A 16,495-nucleotide genomic window follows, 5' to 3' on the forward strand; every position below is an offset into this window, starting at 1 on the left:
GCATCTCGAAGTGCAATTAATTCTCCATTTTCTTTTGAAATGGAGTTTTGCATTTCCTCTTTCTTCCTAGTTATTTAATCTTTTCCGCTTGTGGTCGGTTATCAGATCATAAATTTTGAGACGTTATCCATAAGTCCACATCAAGCTTATTCTTTCGTTGTTTATTTTCTCAACAACTCCGTTCAACCCTTCCTTCAAAGCTCTTTTCATTCTCTTTCAATTCTTTCCGGAGGTTTTTTGTCATGCCTTCATCAAGTATCATTCCATCCTCTCAAGCTCGTGTTCTATTCCTCCATGTTTCAACCGGAGTGCTGCCTAAATCCTTTCAGTCTTATTCCTTTTTCTTATCTCATTTTAACCGGAGTGGTTTCATAGTCTATCTGATTCCGTGAACTTTCTATTCTCGTCATTCTCGTCGTTCCTCTCTTTTTCTTGAGTGCTCTCAATTCTTTTCTTCTTCTCTTGAGTTCTTGTTTCACCTCATCCCTTTTCTCTTCCGTCTTGGTCCTAAGATCTCGGGACGAGATCTCTTGTTAGTGGAGGAGTGTTGTAACGCCCCGGATTCGTTGCGCCAGGTGTCTGCCAGTTATTCGCCATCGTTGCCATGTCGTTTGCTTGTGTGTTGCATATTTTCATGTCATCATGGGCATTTCATTTTGCATACGTGTTCGTCTCATGCATCCGAGCCTTTTCCCCGTTGTCCGTTTCACGATCCGGCACTCCTATGCCCTCCGGCGCTCCCCTTTTCGTCTCCTGTTGTGAGTGGGTGTTAAACTTTCTCGGAATGGCCCGAGGTTTGCCAAGCAGCCTTGGTATAGCACCGGTAGACTGCCTGTCAAGTTTCGTGCCATTTGGAGTTCGTTTGGTACTCCAACGGTTAACCGCGCAGCCCGAAACCCCCCTTTCTCTTTGCAGTCCAACACCCCTCCAACGTGGCCAAAAACCCAGCAAACTCACCTCTATGCTCTCGGTCGTTCGATCATGATCGCGTGGCCGAAAACCTCTCCCCATTTGGACTCTCCTAGCTCCTTCTACATATAAATATGTGCATCTCCCCCGAAATCCCGGTCTAACCCTAGCCATCTTCATCCTCGCGCCGCCGGACACATCCGCCCGAGCCGGACATGTCCGCCAGACACCTCACCCCGACCAATCCCCACGCGCCACGTCACCCCGCCGCCGCCCGCAGCCAACCGGCCGCCGCCACCTCACCCGGCCCGCCCGCTCTCTCTCTCCCCACCGCGCCGCGGCCCGCGAGACCCATGCCAGGCCCGCGGGGCCCGGATCCGCCGCCGCCGCCGCCCGGGGACGCCCGCGCCCGCGACCCGCGCGCTCGCCTCGGCCGCCGCCGCCTGCCGGCCGGATCTTCGCCGCCGCGCCTCGCCTCCCGCCGGCGCAGCCCGAGGCCGCGCCTCCCCGGTCGCCATCCGCCGCCGCCGTCCGGCTCCTGTCTCGCCGGCGGCCGGCACACCGCGCGCCCGAGCTCCCGGATCCGCCCGCGCCCTTCGCCGACCGCCGCCGTTCGTGCCCGGCCGCGCCCCGCCGCCCTTTGCCGGTGCCGCCCTCCGCCATCCCGCCAGCGAGCTCGCCGCCCCTCTGCTCCGGCCACCGCGACCCTATTCTTCTTCGGCGAGCCCGATTCAGATCCGAGGTTGACTTTCCCCTTCCCAAAAATTCGTCCGAGTCCCGAATATTTTACATAATCATGCCATGTTCATCGCATTGTATCTCTGCATCCGTAGCTCCGTTTCGTGCGTGTAATATGTCAAATTGTTCGTCTCAATGAGTAATTCATTTAATTCCATTGCATCATGTTTATTTGAGCTCATCTTGATGCCTGAATCATCATTGCAAGAGTGCTTCAGGATGTTTTCTGCTGTCTGTTAACAGAACTTGCACTTTTGTCATTTTTGCCATGTTTGATGTGTGCATCTTATGAGGTTGATGTCTACATGTGTTTTGATCTATGCTATGTCTTCTTTACAGAGGTGCTTACCATGTATTTTTGTGATCAATGTGGTGACTAGCACAAGCATGCAAACTAGGCATCGTGATGATGCTGATTTTAGTCCCCGTTCTGCTGTTATTTTGATGCCATGTAAACATGATGCTATAGAGAGATCCATGCATATTTTGAGATACTTCTGTAAGGATCTTTTGAACATATGGTTATTGTCTTTCCATTCATGCCCCTGTTGGAAATTATGGAGTAGTCTAGCATGTCATTTTCGTGCTCTACTTTTGCTACAAAATGTTTCCTGGCAGATTGTTTACATGCTATTCAATTTTGTCAAGGTTGTTGTAGTTGAACGTTGCATGCTATGAACTTGTTCTTGCCTTGGTTTGTTTCATAAACCTGTTTTATTGATGATGCTATGCTTATCTTGTCATGCAATGACTTGTGGTGAGTGAATCGAGCTTGTTAATTAGTGTACTGGCTGTTACTGTTTGCTAGGCTGAATCTGTTATTTCGCGATGCTATGTAAACCTGCTGCTACAACTCATTCTATGCATAATCTGGAGATGTTCACTAAATATGTTTTGTTCTACATGTAATGCTCTATCCATCCATGCCCCTGGTTGCATTTATAGCTTGCTGTAGCTTGTTCATATCTTGCTTCAAAGTTGCTTGATAATGTTGCTGTCAGCCTGTTAACATTAAGTTCAGTTGTTGCCATGTGTTTTTCTAGTGATCCATGTACCCTATGAACTTGCTCTTGCCATGCTTAGCTTCACAAACATGCCTTCTTACTATTGGTTGCCTTTCCATGCCATGTTTTGCTCTGTGGTGAGTGGTACAAGCTCATCTACATGCCTTCATAATTCTGTTTCTGCCATGTTTGAATCTGTATTATAACTTGCTATGTTTACATGGGTGCCATCACATTTTCTGTTCCTTTTTGGCTCATGGTCAGTAAGGGACTTTTGTTCTATGCATTTAGTAATATCATGCCATGCTTTTGTTTGCCATGATATGTTCCTGTAACATGTTGTTTGATAGCTCTGAACATTGCAACCTGATGTTATTTTCTGCAAAGTCTGAACTGTTATTATTTACAATCTTGCCATGTGTGTTTGAGCATGTTCTAGTGATTTCTGGAGATAGCTCAGTGTTCATGTTTTGTTATGCTTTGCCTGTACATCATGTCCATGCCTTTTGTTTTCTTGTTGAGATGCTGTAGCATGTTGTTTTGATGCTTGCAATATGCCTAGTTGCTGTTTTGGACAGCTTGTCCTTTAAACTTGTTTCATGTGTGTGTGTTGAACCGTTGCTCCGTTTTGAGTGTGCTCTATACGAAACTTGCTTAGAATTGCATGTAGTTACATACTATAATGTTGCATCCTTGTTTTGAGGTGTTCTGCTTGATGTTTGAATGCATTTTGCATCAATGCCATGTTTAACTTGTTTTGCTCATATCTTCTAGGCCGTAGCTCCGAATTAAATGAACTTTACATGTAACTTGACTAGAATCTCGCGTAGATCATATCGGTGCATCTTAACTTGTTGTTTAACAACTTGAACATAAGGTTTATTCAGATCTGTACCAACTTCGAAATTTGCATATGAGGACTTACCAGAATTGTTATATGTTGTTCCCGGCCTCATTTAAACTTGCCTTGATGTGTTGCTCTTGTTTGCATCATCTCTTGCCATGAGTAGCTTCATGTAGCTTTCTCTTGCATCATGCTTGTTGTGCATCATGTCTTGTTCATGTGTGGTGTGTTTACTATGTTGTGTGTTTCTTCTCGATAGTTCCTGTTTCGTTGCGATCGTGAGGATTCGTTCGTCTACGCTTGGTTCGGCCTCATCCGTTCATCTTCTTCATGGACTCGTTCTTCTTCCTTGCGGGATTTCAGGCAAGATGACCGCTACCCTGGATCTCACTACTATCATTGCTATGCTAGTTGCTTCGTTCTATCGCTATGCTGCGCTACCTATCTTTTGCTCATCAAGCCTCCCATATTGCCATGAACCTCTAACCTTTGACACCTTTCCTATGCAAACCGTTGCTTGGCTATGTTACCGCTTTGCTCAGCCCCTCTGATAGCGTTGCTAGTTGCAGGTGAACTTGAAGATTGCTCCATGGTGGACAGGATTTTGGTTGGGATATCACAATATCTCTTATATTATTAATGCATCTATATACTTGGTAAAGGGTGGAAGACTCGGCCTTTTGCCTGGTGTTTTGTTCCACTCTTGCCGCCCTAGTTTCCGTCATACCGGTGTTATGTTCCCGGATTTTGTGTTCCTTACGCGGTCGGGTGATTTATGGGACCCCCTTGACAGTTCGCTTTGAATAAAACTCCTCCAGCAAGGCCCAACCTTGGTTTTACCATTTGCCTCACCACCACCTATACCTTTCCCTTGGGTCGGCCAACCCAAGGGTCATCTTTATTTTAGCCCCCCCGGGCCAGTGCTTGTCTAAGTGTTGGTCCGAACCGAGTAGACTGCGGGGCCCCCTCGGGGAAACTCGAGGTTTGGTTTTACTCGTAGGATGTCTCATCCGGTGTTGCCCTGAGAACGAGATATGTGCAGCTCCTATCGGGATTGTCGGCGCATCGGGCGGCTTTGCTGGTCTTGTTTTACCATTGTCGAAATGTCTTGTAAACCGGGATTCCGAGTCTGATCGGGTCTTCCTGGGAGAAGGTATATCCTTCGTTGATCGCGAGAGCTTATCATGGGCTAAGTTGGGACACCCCTGCAGGGTATAATCTTTCGAAAGCCGTGCCTGCGGTTATAGGCAGATGGGAATTTGTTAATGTCCGGTTGTAGATAACTTGACACCAGATCCGAATTAAAACGCATCAACCGTGTGTGTAGCCGTGATGGTCTCTTTTCGGCGGAGTCCGGGAAGTGAACACGGTTTTGGGTTATGTTTGACGTAAGTAGGAGTTCAGGATCACTTCTTGATCATTACTAGTTGACGACCTTTCCTTTGCTCTCTTCTCGCTCTTATTTGCGTATGTTAGCCACCATATATGCTTAGTCGCTGCTGCAGCCTCACCACTTTACCCCTTCCTTTCCCTTTAAGCTTTGCTAGTCTTGATACCCATGGTAATGGGATTGCTGAGTCCTCGTGGCTCACAGATTACTACAACAACAGTTGCAGGTACAGGTTTATGCGATGATCATGACGCGAGAGCGATGTTTGCTTGTTTGGAGTTCTTCTTCTGCTTCTTCTTCGATCAGGGGATAGGTTCCAGGTCGGCAGCCTGGGCTAGCAGGGTGGATGTCGTTTGAGTTTCTGTTTGTGTTTCATCCGTAGTCGGATGGTGCTCTTATGTATTGTGATGTTGTATTCGTGTGGCATTGTATGCCTCTTGTATGTATCCCCATCTATTATGTAATGTTGATGTAATGATATCCACCTTGCAAAAGCGTTTCAATATGCGGGTCTATCCTTGGTGGGACCTTCGAGTTCCTTTTGGATAGGATCGCATATTGGGCGTGACAAGTTGGTATCAGAGCCTCGACCGACCCTAGGAGCCCCCTTGATTGATCGTGTAGCTTGGTCGTTGTTGAGTCTAGAAGAAAACTGTTTTCGGAGTCTAGTTATATCGGAGAGTAGGAATTTTTTTACTCCTCAGTCCCTTCGTCGCTCTGGTAAGGAATCTTGACGTAGGTGTTTTGAATTACTTCTCTTCCCCTTCAAATTTTTCTTTAGGTTCACGCAGTTGGTTTTTCGATCGTTGTTCCTCGGCTCTTTTCATCCGGTGCATTTCTCGTCAAGTCGACTCGAGCCTCTTCATATTTGAGTTCAATCCTCAGTTGTTTTCTTTTCCCACCCGCCCAACCCTCTTTTTCTTGGAACCGGAGTCCGTAATCGAGTATCCATCCTACTCGTGTGAAGCCTTTGCTTTCTTTCAACCAGTGTTTTCTCTTCAAGTTATTCATCGGTTCCCCTTCCAAGTTGCCTTTGTTTTCCTGCCCTCCCATCCCTTTTTCTTCCCGGAGTCTCTCTCTCTCTCTCTCTCTCGACCATCTATTTCATTCGTGTGGAGCCTCTTCAGTCTTTTGTAAATTATCTCAACCGGTGAATTCTCGTCTCGGTGGACATTCTTCATCTCTTTTCTTCTCCGGTGGACTCAATTCATGTTTTTTCGGGTTGATCACATTCTTTTCCCTCGGATCAAGTGTTTTCCCTGCTCGTTCGCCTCTCGCCAGTTTATCCTTCCGGAGTGTTCAAGACATCTCAGGAGATTCGTCTGTGTTCCAATTAATTCGAGGTTGTCACCTCATTCAAATAGTTCAACTGTTCCGGAGCATCATTTATCTGTTCAACAATCCTTTTCAACGGTGTTTTTCTATTAGTGGGCCCTAACCCACAGGTCTTTTTCCAGGATCTTACCTAACTCTTCTAATTCCCGGGGTTATTCTCAATTCATTTCAAGTGTGACGTAAGAATGGATTTTATCAGTCACATGCCTTCTCCAAGATCGCGTTCAAATTCTTTTCATGGTTGCCTCAACCTCTTCGATTTTCATTCTCCCGGAGTATCTTAGTAATTTCGATGGTGTTTCTCGTCGTCTTTCTCAGCTTTGAAGATCGAAGAAGAGTTTTTCCTTTAACCCTTGTCCGTCCTCTCAAAGATTCGTGGTTCTAACTTCATGTTATCCTCGCGAATTACCCTGTTTGTCAGAAGTTGTTTCCAGTTTCTTTTCTTCGGAGGCCATCATTCCAGTCATCGTCCTCTAATTATCCCGGTGCTTCGTTCAAGTGTTCTTTAATCAGCTCATGATCTCTTTGTTCTTCTGCATCTAAATCCCCCTCAAACATATTGTTTCTTCCCGGTGATTCATTCTCTTTCATCAGTCATTTTCGAATTCTTACGGTGGTTCATTCAAGATTATTTGTCCTTGATTATCATTTTATATCTTTCGTTCTTCCCAATCCTACCGGTGGTTCATGAAGACCTTCTCAAGTTTTGCGCCATATTCTTCTCAATCCTTTTCAAGAAGAATAAGTAGTATGCCAAATCCATTGCTTGTCATCAATTTAATTTGATGAAGGATAAGCATACAATAAATCTTATTCTTATTCCATCCAAGTGAATAATCCCTTCCTTCGGAGTTTGTTCTTGATGAATAAATTCTAGTTCCAAGTGTTTTCATCTTTTCTTTTCCGGAGTTCAAATTTCCTCAGCCATTTCATCGGAACCTCCATCTAAATCACCGCAAGGCTCATCCTATGCTTTCATCCTTTATTTTATCTCATCATCCTTTCGTTACCGGAGTTCTTCATGGTGGTTCTTTATGATTTAATTTATTGTTTGAGAGTTCATCAAGATTTTTGTTGGTAGAGTTCAAGTATCTTTTCTTCTCGCATCTCGAAGTGCAATTAATTCTCCGTTATCTTTTGAAATGGAGTTTTGCATTTCTTCTTTCTTCCCAGTTATTTAATCTTTTCCGCTCGTGGTCGGTTATCAGATCATAAATTTTGAGACGTTATCCATAAGTCCACATCAAGCTTATTCTTTCGTTGTTGATTTTCTCAACAACTCCGTTCAACCCTTCCTTCAAAGCTCTTTTCATTCTCTTTCAATTCTTTCCAGAGGTTTTGTGTCATGCCTTCATCAATTATCATTCCATCCTCACAAGCTCGTGTTCTATTCCTCCATGTTTCAACCGGAGTGCTGCCTAAATCCTTTCAGTCTTATTCCTTTTTCTTATCTCGTTTTAACCGGAGTGGTTTCATAGTCTATCTGATTCCGTGAACTTTCGATTCTCGTCATTCTCGTCGTTCCTCTCTTTTTCTTGAGTGCTCTCGATTCTTTGCTTCTTCTCTTGAGTTCTTGTTTCACCTCATCCCTTTTCTCTTCCGTCTCGGTCCTAAGATCTCGGGACGAGATCTCTTGTTAGTGGAGGAGTGTTGTAACGCCCTGGATTCGTTGCGCAAGGTGTCTGCCAGTTATTCGCCATCGTTGCCATGTCGTTTGCTTGAGTTTTGCATATTGTCATGTCATCATGGGCATTTCATTTTGCATACGTGTTCGTCTCATGCATCCGAGCCTTTTCCCCGTTGTCCGTTTCGCGATCCGGCACTCCTATGCCCTCCGGCGCTCCCCTTTTCGTCTCCTGTTGTGAGTGGGTGTTAAACTTTCTCGGAATGGCCCGAGGTTTGCCAAGCGGCCTTGGTATAGCACCGGTAGACCGCCTGTCAAGTTTCGTGCCATTTGGAGTTCGTTTGGTACTCCAACGGTTAACCGCGCAGCCCGAAACCCCCCTTTCACTTTGCAGCCCAACACCCCTCCAAAGTGGCCAAAAACCCAGCAAACTCCCCTTTATGCTCTCGATCGTTCGATCACGATCGCGTGGCCAAAAACCGCTCCTCATTTGGACTCTCCTAGCTCCTTCTACCTATAAATATGTGCATCTCCCCCGAAATCCCGGTCTAACCCTAGCCATCTTCATCCTCGCGCCGCCGGACACGTCCGCCCGAGCCGGACATGTCCGCCGGACACCTCACCCCGACCAATCCCCACGCGCCACGTCACCCCGCCGTCGCCCGCAGCCAACCAGCCGCCACCACCTCACCCGGCCCGCGCCCTCTCTCTCTCCCCACCACGCCGCGGCCCGCGAGGCCCGTGCCAGGCCCGCGGGGCCCGGATCCGCCGCCGCCGCCGCACGGGGTCGCCCGCGCCCGCGACCCGCGCGCTCGCCTCGGCCGCAGCCGCCTGTCGGCTAGATCTCCGCCGCCGCGCCTCGCCTCCCGCCGGCGCCGCCCGAGTCCGCGCCTCCCCGGTCGCCATCCGCCGCCGTCGTCCGGCTCCTGTCTCGCCGCCGGCCGGCACGCCGCGCGCCCGAGCTCCCGGATCCGCCCGCGCCCTTCGCCGGCCGCCGTCGTTCGTGCCTGGCCGTGCCCCACCGCCCTTTGCTGGCACCGCCCTCCGCCATCCCGCCAGCGAGCTCGCAGCCCCTCTGCTCCCGCCACCGCGACCCTCTTCTTCTCCGGCGAGCCCGATCCAGATCCAAGGTTGACTTTCCCCTTCCCCAAAAATTCGTCCAAGTCCCGAATAGTTTACATAATCATGCCATGTTCATCGCATTGTATCTCTGCATCCGTAGCTCCGTTTCGTGCGTGTAATATGTCAAATTGTTCACCTGAACGAGCACATCATTTGATTCCATTGCATCATGTTTATTTGAGCTCATCTTGATGCCTGAATCATCGTTGCAAGAGTGCTTCATGACGTTTTCTGCTGTCTGTTAACAGAACTTGCACTTTTGTCATTTTTGCCATGTTTGATGTGTGCATCTTATGAGGTTGATGTCTACATGTGTTTTGATCTATGCTATGTCTTCTTTACAGAGGTGCTTACCATGTATTTTTGTGATCAATGTGGTGACTAGCACAAGCATGCAAACTAGGCATCGTGATGATGCTGATTTTAGTCCCTGTTCTGCTGTTATTTTGATGCCATGTAAACATGATGCTACAGAGAGATCCATGCATATTTTGAGATACTTCAGTAAGGATATTTTGAACATATGGTTATTGTATATCCATTCATGCCCCTGTTGGAAATTATGGAGTAGTCTAGCATGTCATTTTCGTGATCTACTTTTGCTACAAAATGTTTCCTGGCAGATTGTTTACATGTTATTCAATTTTGCCAAGGTTGTTGTAGTTGAACGTTGCATGCTATGAAGTTGTTCTTGCCTTGGTTTGTTTCATAAACCTGTCTTATTGATGATGCTATGCTTATCTTGTCATGCAATGACTTGTGGTGAGTGAATCGAGCTAGTTAAGTAGTGTACTTGTTGTTACTGTTTGCTAGGTTGAATCTGTTATTTCGCGATGCTATATAAACCTGCTGCTACAACTCATTCTATGCATAATCTGGAGATGTTCACTAAATATGTTTTGTTCTACATGTCATGCTCTATCCATCCATGCCCCTGGTTGCATTTATAGCTTGCTGTAGCTTGTTCATATCTTGCTTCAAAGTTGCTTGATAATGTTGTTGTCAGCCTGTTAACATTAAGTTCAGTTGTTGCCATGTGTTTTTCTAGTCATCTATGTACCCTATGAACTTGCTCTTGCCATGCTTAGCTTCACAAACATGCCTTCTTACTGTTGGTTACCTTTCCATGCCATGTTTTGCTCTGTGGTGAGTGATACAAGCTCATCTACATGCCTTCATAATTCTGTTTCTGCCATGTTTGAATCTGTATTATAACTTGCTATGTTTACATGGGTGCCATCACATTTTCTGTTCCTTTTTGGCTCATGGTCAGTAAGGGACTTTTTTTCTATGCATTTAGTAATATCATGCCATGCTTTTATTTGTCATGATATGTTTCTATAACATGTTGTTTGATCGCTCTGAACATTGCAACCTGATGTTATTTTCTGCAAAGTCTGAACTGTTATTATTTGCAATCTTGCCATGTGTGTTTAAGCATGTTCTAGTGATTTCTGGAGATAGCTCAGTGTTCATGTTTTGTTATGCTTTACCTGTACATCATGTCCATGCCTTTTGTTTTCTTGTTGAGATGTTGTAGCATGTTTTTTTGAAGCTTGCAATATGCCTAGTTGCTGTTTTGGACAGCTTGTCCTTTAAACTTGCTTCATGTGTGTGTGTTGAACCGTTGCTCCGTTTTGAGTGTGCTCTATACGAAACTTTCTTAGAATTGCATGTAGTTCCATATTATCATGTTGCATCCTTGTTTTGAGGTGTTTTACTTGATGTTTGAATGCATTTTGCATCAATGCCATGTTTAACTTCTTTTGCTCATATCTTCTAGGCCGTAGCTCCGAATTAAATGAACTTTACATGTAACTTGACTAGAATCTCATGTAGATCATCTCGGTGCATCTTAACTTGCTGTTTAACAACTTGAAATATGGTTTATTCAGATCTGTACCAACTTCGAAATTTGCATACAAGGACTTACCGAAATTGTTATATGTTGTTCCCGACCTCATTTAAACTTGCCTTGATGTGTTGCTCTTGTTTGCATCATCTCTTGCCATGAGTAGCTTCATGTAGCTTTGTCTTGCATCATGCTTGTTGTGCATCATGTCTTGTTCATGTGTGGTGTGTTTACTATGTTGTGTGTTTCTTCTCGATAGTTCCTGTTTCGTTGCGATCGTGAGGATTCGTTCGTCTACGCTTGGTTCGGCCTCATCTGTTCGTCTTCTTCATGGACTCATTATTCTTCCTTGCAGGATTTCAGGCAAGATGACCGCTACCCTGGATCTCACTACTATCATTGCTATGCTAGTTGCTTCGTTCTATCGGTATGCTGCGCTACCTATCTTTTGCTCATCAAGCCTCCCATATTGCCATGAACCTCTAACCTTTGACACCTTTCCTATGCAAACCGTTGCTTGCCTATGTTACCGCTTTGCTCAGTCCATCTTATAGCGTTGCTAGTTGCAGGTGAAGTTGAAGATTGCTCCATGGTGGACAGGATTTTGGTTGGGATATCACAATATCTCTTATATTATTAATGCATCAAAATACTTGGTAAAGGGTGGAAGACTCGGCCTTTTGCTTGGTGTTTTGTTCCACTCTTGCCGCCCTAGTTTCCGTCATACCGGTGTTATGTTCCCGAATTTTACGTTTCTTACGCGGTCGGGTGATTTATGGGACCCCCTTGACAGTTCGCTTTGAATAAAACTCCTCCAGCAAGGCCCAACCTTGGTTTTACCATTTGCCTCAACACCACCTATACCTTTCCCTTGGGTCGGCCAACCCAAAGGTCATCTTTATTTTAGCCCCCCCCCCCCGGGCCAGTGCTTGTCTAATTTTTGGTCCGAACCGAGTAGACTGCGGGGCCCCCTCGGGGAAACTCAAGGTCTGGTTTTACTCGTAGGATGTCTCATCTAGTGTTGCCCTGAGAACGAGATATGTGCAGCTCCTATCGGGATTGTCGGCACATCAGGCGGCTTTGCTGGTCTTGTTTTACCATTGTCGAAATATCTTGTAAACTGGGATTCCGAGTCTGATCGGGTCTTTCTGGGAGAAGGTATATCCTTCATTGATCGCGAGAGCTTATCATGGGCTAAGTTGGGACATCCCTGCAGGGTATAATCTTTTGAAAGCCGTGCCTGCGGTTATAGGTAGATGGGAATTTGTTAATGTCCGGTTGCAGATAACTTGACATCAGATCCGAATTAAAACGCATCAACCGTCTGTGTAGCCGTGATGGTCTCTTTTCGGCGGAGTCCGGGAAGTGAACACGGTTTTTGGGTTATGTTTGACGTAAGTAGGAGTTTAGGATCACTTCTTGATCATTACTAGTTGACGACCGTTCCTTTTGCTCTCTTCTCGCTCTTATTTGCGTATGTTAGCCACCATACTTGCTTAGTCGCTGCTGCAGCCTCACCACTTTACCCCTTCCTTTCCCTTTAAGCTTTGCTAGTCTTGATACCCATGGTAATGGGATTGCTGAGTCCTCGTGGCTCACAGATTACTACAACAACAGTTGCAGGTACAGGTTTATATGATGATCATGACGCGAGAGCGATGTTTGCTTATTTGGAGTTCTTCTTCTGCTTCTTCTTCGATCAGGGGATAGGTTCCAGGTCGGCAGCCTGGGCTAGCAGGGTGGATGTCGCTTGAGTTTTTGTTTGAGTTTCATCCGTAGTCGGATGGTGTTCTTGTAAGATGATGTTGTATTCGTGTGGCATTGTATGCCTCTTGTATGTATCCCTATCTATTATGTAATGTTGATGTAATGATATCCACCTTGCAAAAGCGTTTCAATATGCGGGTCTATCCTTGGTGGGACCTTCGAGTTCCTTTTGGATAGAGTCGCATATTGGGCGTGACAAGTCGGGACACACCTGGTCGAAGCGTACGTAGCGTTGTCATTCTGGTCACGAACGTGTATGTACATACTGGTGGATGCAGAGGCGCGCATGTGTCGTAGTAGAAGCGCACACGTGTCGTAGTAGAGGCACGCACGTAGCATGTACACGTACGTATAGCGGCCAGGGTGCAAGAAAGAAAATACAGTCACGTACGTACATATGGGCGGGGTCTCAAACGCCTACTCGCGCATACGTATGGCCAGGGCTCGTGTACATGGCTGGGTCGGAATGGAGAAGCAGCGTCGTCGTCGTGTTCATGGGGAGCCAACCGGCTGGGTCGGAACAGAATGCGCCGTCGTGTTCATCGGGAGGGCTTGGACGGAACAAGCGATGGAAATGAGGCGTACCGCAGAACGGAGGAAACGGCCTTGTGTTCGACCGGCCACGTTCGAAACGGGATCCTGTTCATCGTGAGGGGTCTGGCGTACCGCAAAACGGAGGAAACGGACCTCCTACGGATGAAATGGGGGTCCTGTTGATCGGGAGGGGTGTGGCGTACCGCAAAACGGATGAAACGGACTTGTGTTGGAGCGCTACGGTTGAAACAGGGGTCTTGTTCATCGGGAGGGGTATGGCGTACCGCAAAACGGGACTCCACGGGATACTGTTCATCTCCACTGTCGACCTCCTCCAGCCTCCACGGGCTACTGTTCATCCACCGTTGACCTCCTCCAGCCTCCACCTACGACTGTTCATCCATGGGCTCCTGTTCATCCAGCCTCCACTGCGCGCTACTCCACCGGCTACTGTTCAACCACCCCTCTCCACGGGCTCCTGTTCAACCACCCCTCCACGGGCTACTGTTCTCCACCCCTCCATCGTCTACTGTTCATCCAGCCCTCCACGGGGTCGTCCTGTTCATCCAGCCCTCCACGGGGTCCTGTTCATCCAGCCCCAACCGACTCGATCGATCGGGGTCCTGTTCATCCAGAGGCAACGCCCGGGTCCTGTTCATCCACTCCCACTGCTCACTATTCATCCAACCCCCCCCCCCCCGCAACACTCACTGTTCATCTAGAGAGGCATCATCTATTGGCTTCAGTTAGCAGCAGTATCGAAGGAATCGCTTGACCGGGTTCAGTTAACAACCATCAATTAATCGCTCAAGTTCAGTAACGCGTAGCCTGCAGTGCAATCGCTCGGGTTCAGTTAGAGCCCAACGCCTCGCTCGGGTTCAGTTAGAGCCAACGCCTCGCACACACATGCGTACGTGTACGAGAGAAACTGTCGTAGAAAGGTCACGACAGATGTCCTGGCAAAAGGACTTAGTCATGGAGCCATCGCAACTGGGAAGCTTAAAGGGGTTAAAACGGGACAAAGGACACTGGAGTTTATACTGGTTCGGCCCCTTGCGGTGAAGGTAAAGGTCTAATCCAGTTTGAGATGGTATTGCTTATGTCTCAATTACCGGGGAGCGAAACCCACTTGACCTAGTTGTCGATTTGATGTTACTTGTCCTGAACCGCTGTCGGGTCGTCCCTTTATATATAGAGGTCGGCGCCCAGCGGCTCACGGGGTCCCGGACGGCTCATAAACAGTGTCCGGCTCGGTGACTATCTATTCCTGCCTTACAATACAAGTCATATACATACGGCAGTTTATCTCTACGGGCCTTAAGCCGCCTTTGGGCCTTGGGCCCTTAACTGAACTTCCATCTTCGAGTGTCATCTTGGGCTTCATCTTATGAATCGCCTAAGGTATAACCCGGCCCCTCCTGGGCAGGTCATACCTAATAGTTATACCTCCAATAAAAAGGCTAGATTTTTATTTGGTCAAGTAGTCTAACCAACCCCCCTCTAGACATACTTTCGATCCTATAGGATCAAACTGAAGCACGACGTATAGTTCGGCGCTCTAAACCATACAAGGTACATGGGGGTGAACTCTATAAGAAGAGTACCACAAGAGTCTTACATAGGCGCATCTCCAAAGAAAAGGGGCAGTAGCTCTTGGCTACACGCGGGCATGGGCGGACACCACACGGCAGCTTGGGTTTTGGTCAGCAAGGCTTTCCGTGCAGGTTTCTTCTAGCCTACCGCCCATGAAGATGCCCGGACATTAGTCTAACATTGCGTAGGATGCCAGTTGTTCGCAAATCAAAGCCACATGCCCCCCCAAGCTCTTCGGACGATACCAATAACATGGCCTTTCTCGGTCTAGGGCCTCCGGTCGGGCCACTCAAAGGGGGGACAAACAAAAAGAAGTACCTATTGGTCCTGGTCGACAAATTCACCAAGTGGATCAAACCAAGGCCCATCACTTCGGCAGAATCTCGACTGGTCGTCGACTTCTTATCCGACATCGTACACCGTTATGGTGTCCCCCACAACATAATTATCGATAATGGTACCAACTTCACCACCCAGGAAGTTAAAGACTGGTGCGGCAAAATGGGCATTAATCTCGATTACGCCTCGGTGTACCACCCACATACAAACGGACAGGTCGAGCGAGCCAATGGGCTCATTATGAGCGGCATTAAGACTCTCCTAGTCCGATCACTTAAACAATCAGACTGCCATTGGGTCGAGAAACTTGATTCCATACTAGCGGGGCTACGCAGTACTCCTAACCGGTCAACCGGATACACACCATTTTTTATGGCATACGGTGCGGAAACTGTCCTCCCATGCGACCTTATCCATGACGCGCCTAGAGTGCGCATGTATGAAGAAAAGGAAGCCGAGCTGGATCAGCAGGATGATTTGGATGCTCTGGAAGAAAAACGGGATATATCTCGAGCTCAATCCACGTTCTATCAACAGCAAGCACAACGTTACCACAACCGTGAAGTTAGGGCGAATACATACAACGTGGGGGAACTGGTCCTCTGACTCCCCGAAAAACAGAAGAATAAACTATCACCCAAATGGGAGGGACCGTACATCATCGATGAAGTACTCATAGGAGGAGCATATCGCCTTCGCCGTCCATCTGATGACTGCCTCGAGCCGAACCCATGGAACGCAGCTCGGCTGCGGCGTTTTTACGCTTGAGTTTGACATACATGCCTACCTTTTCCTTCTTTTTATTTTTCCTTTCTTTCTTTTCGACATGGTAAGAGTCCGGTTAAACCAAACCATACCAAGATCATATTATATACATCATTGAATGTAACACCCAGCCTTGCCTGGGGGCTCCCTCAAATGAGGTGAATAATGTGTAAATCGCATTCGTACCGATTGCATCCTTCTCACACATGTTAAGCCAACACATGCACTTATTTGACTTAAGATCTTTGCCAAGATGGGTTGCCTGGCTCGTGTGTTTACCCATACGTTCCCGATTGTTTGGCTAGGGAGTAAAGGGAGCACCTGTACGATTGTTACAACTGGGTCATCCGGGACTGTACCTCGGACGGGTGAAGCTGAAAGCTAGCGTTCTTACAGAATACAATAAGTCGGCCTAAGGGAAGTGAATATAGCCTCGCGCTTATCACCAGGGTTTTTTCGCGACCATTGGTTTCTGTTGATCCTACGTATCAGGATTATAATCTTACCCGAAGAAAGGAACCCTTGGATGAACTATTTTCATCAGAAGATGTTTCTTATGTCAAACAGTAATATAACATAACTCTCCACACATGTTTCGTCTGTTTGAGCTAGATGGACGGATTGCCTGGTTCCCGAAGTATTGCCTTGTTTCCCAAAGCACATAGTATGGAAACTTCCC

This window comes from Triticum aestivum, chromosome 2B, assembly GCF_018294505.1.
Source record: "Triticum aestivum cultivar Chinese Spring chromosome 2B, IWGSC CS RefSeq v2.1, whole genome shotgun sequence".
NCBI classification, from domain to species: Eukaryota; Viridiplantae; Streptophyta; class Magnoliopsida; order Poales; family Poaceae; genus Triticum; species Triticum aestivum.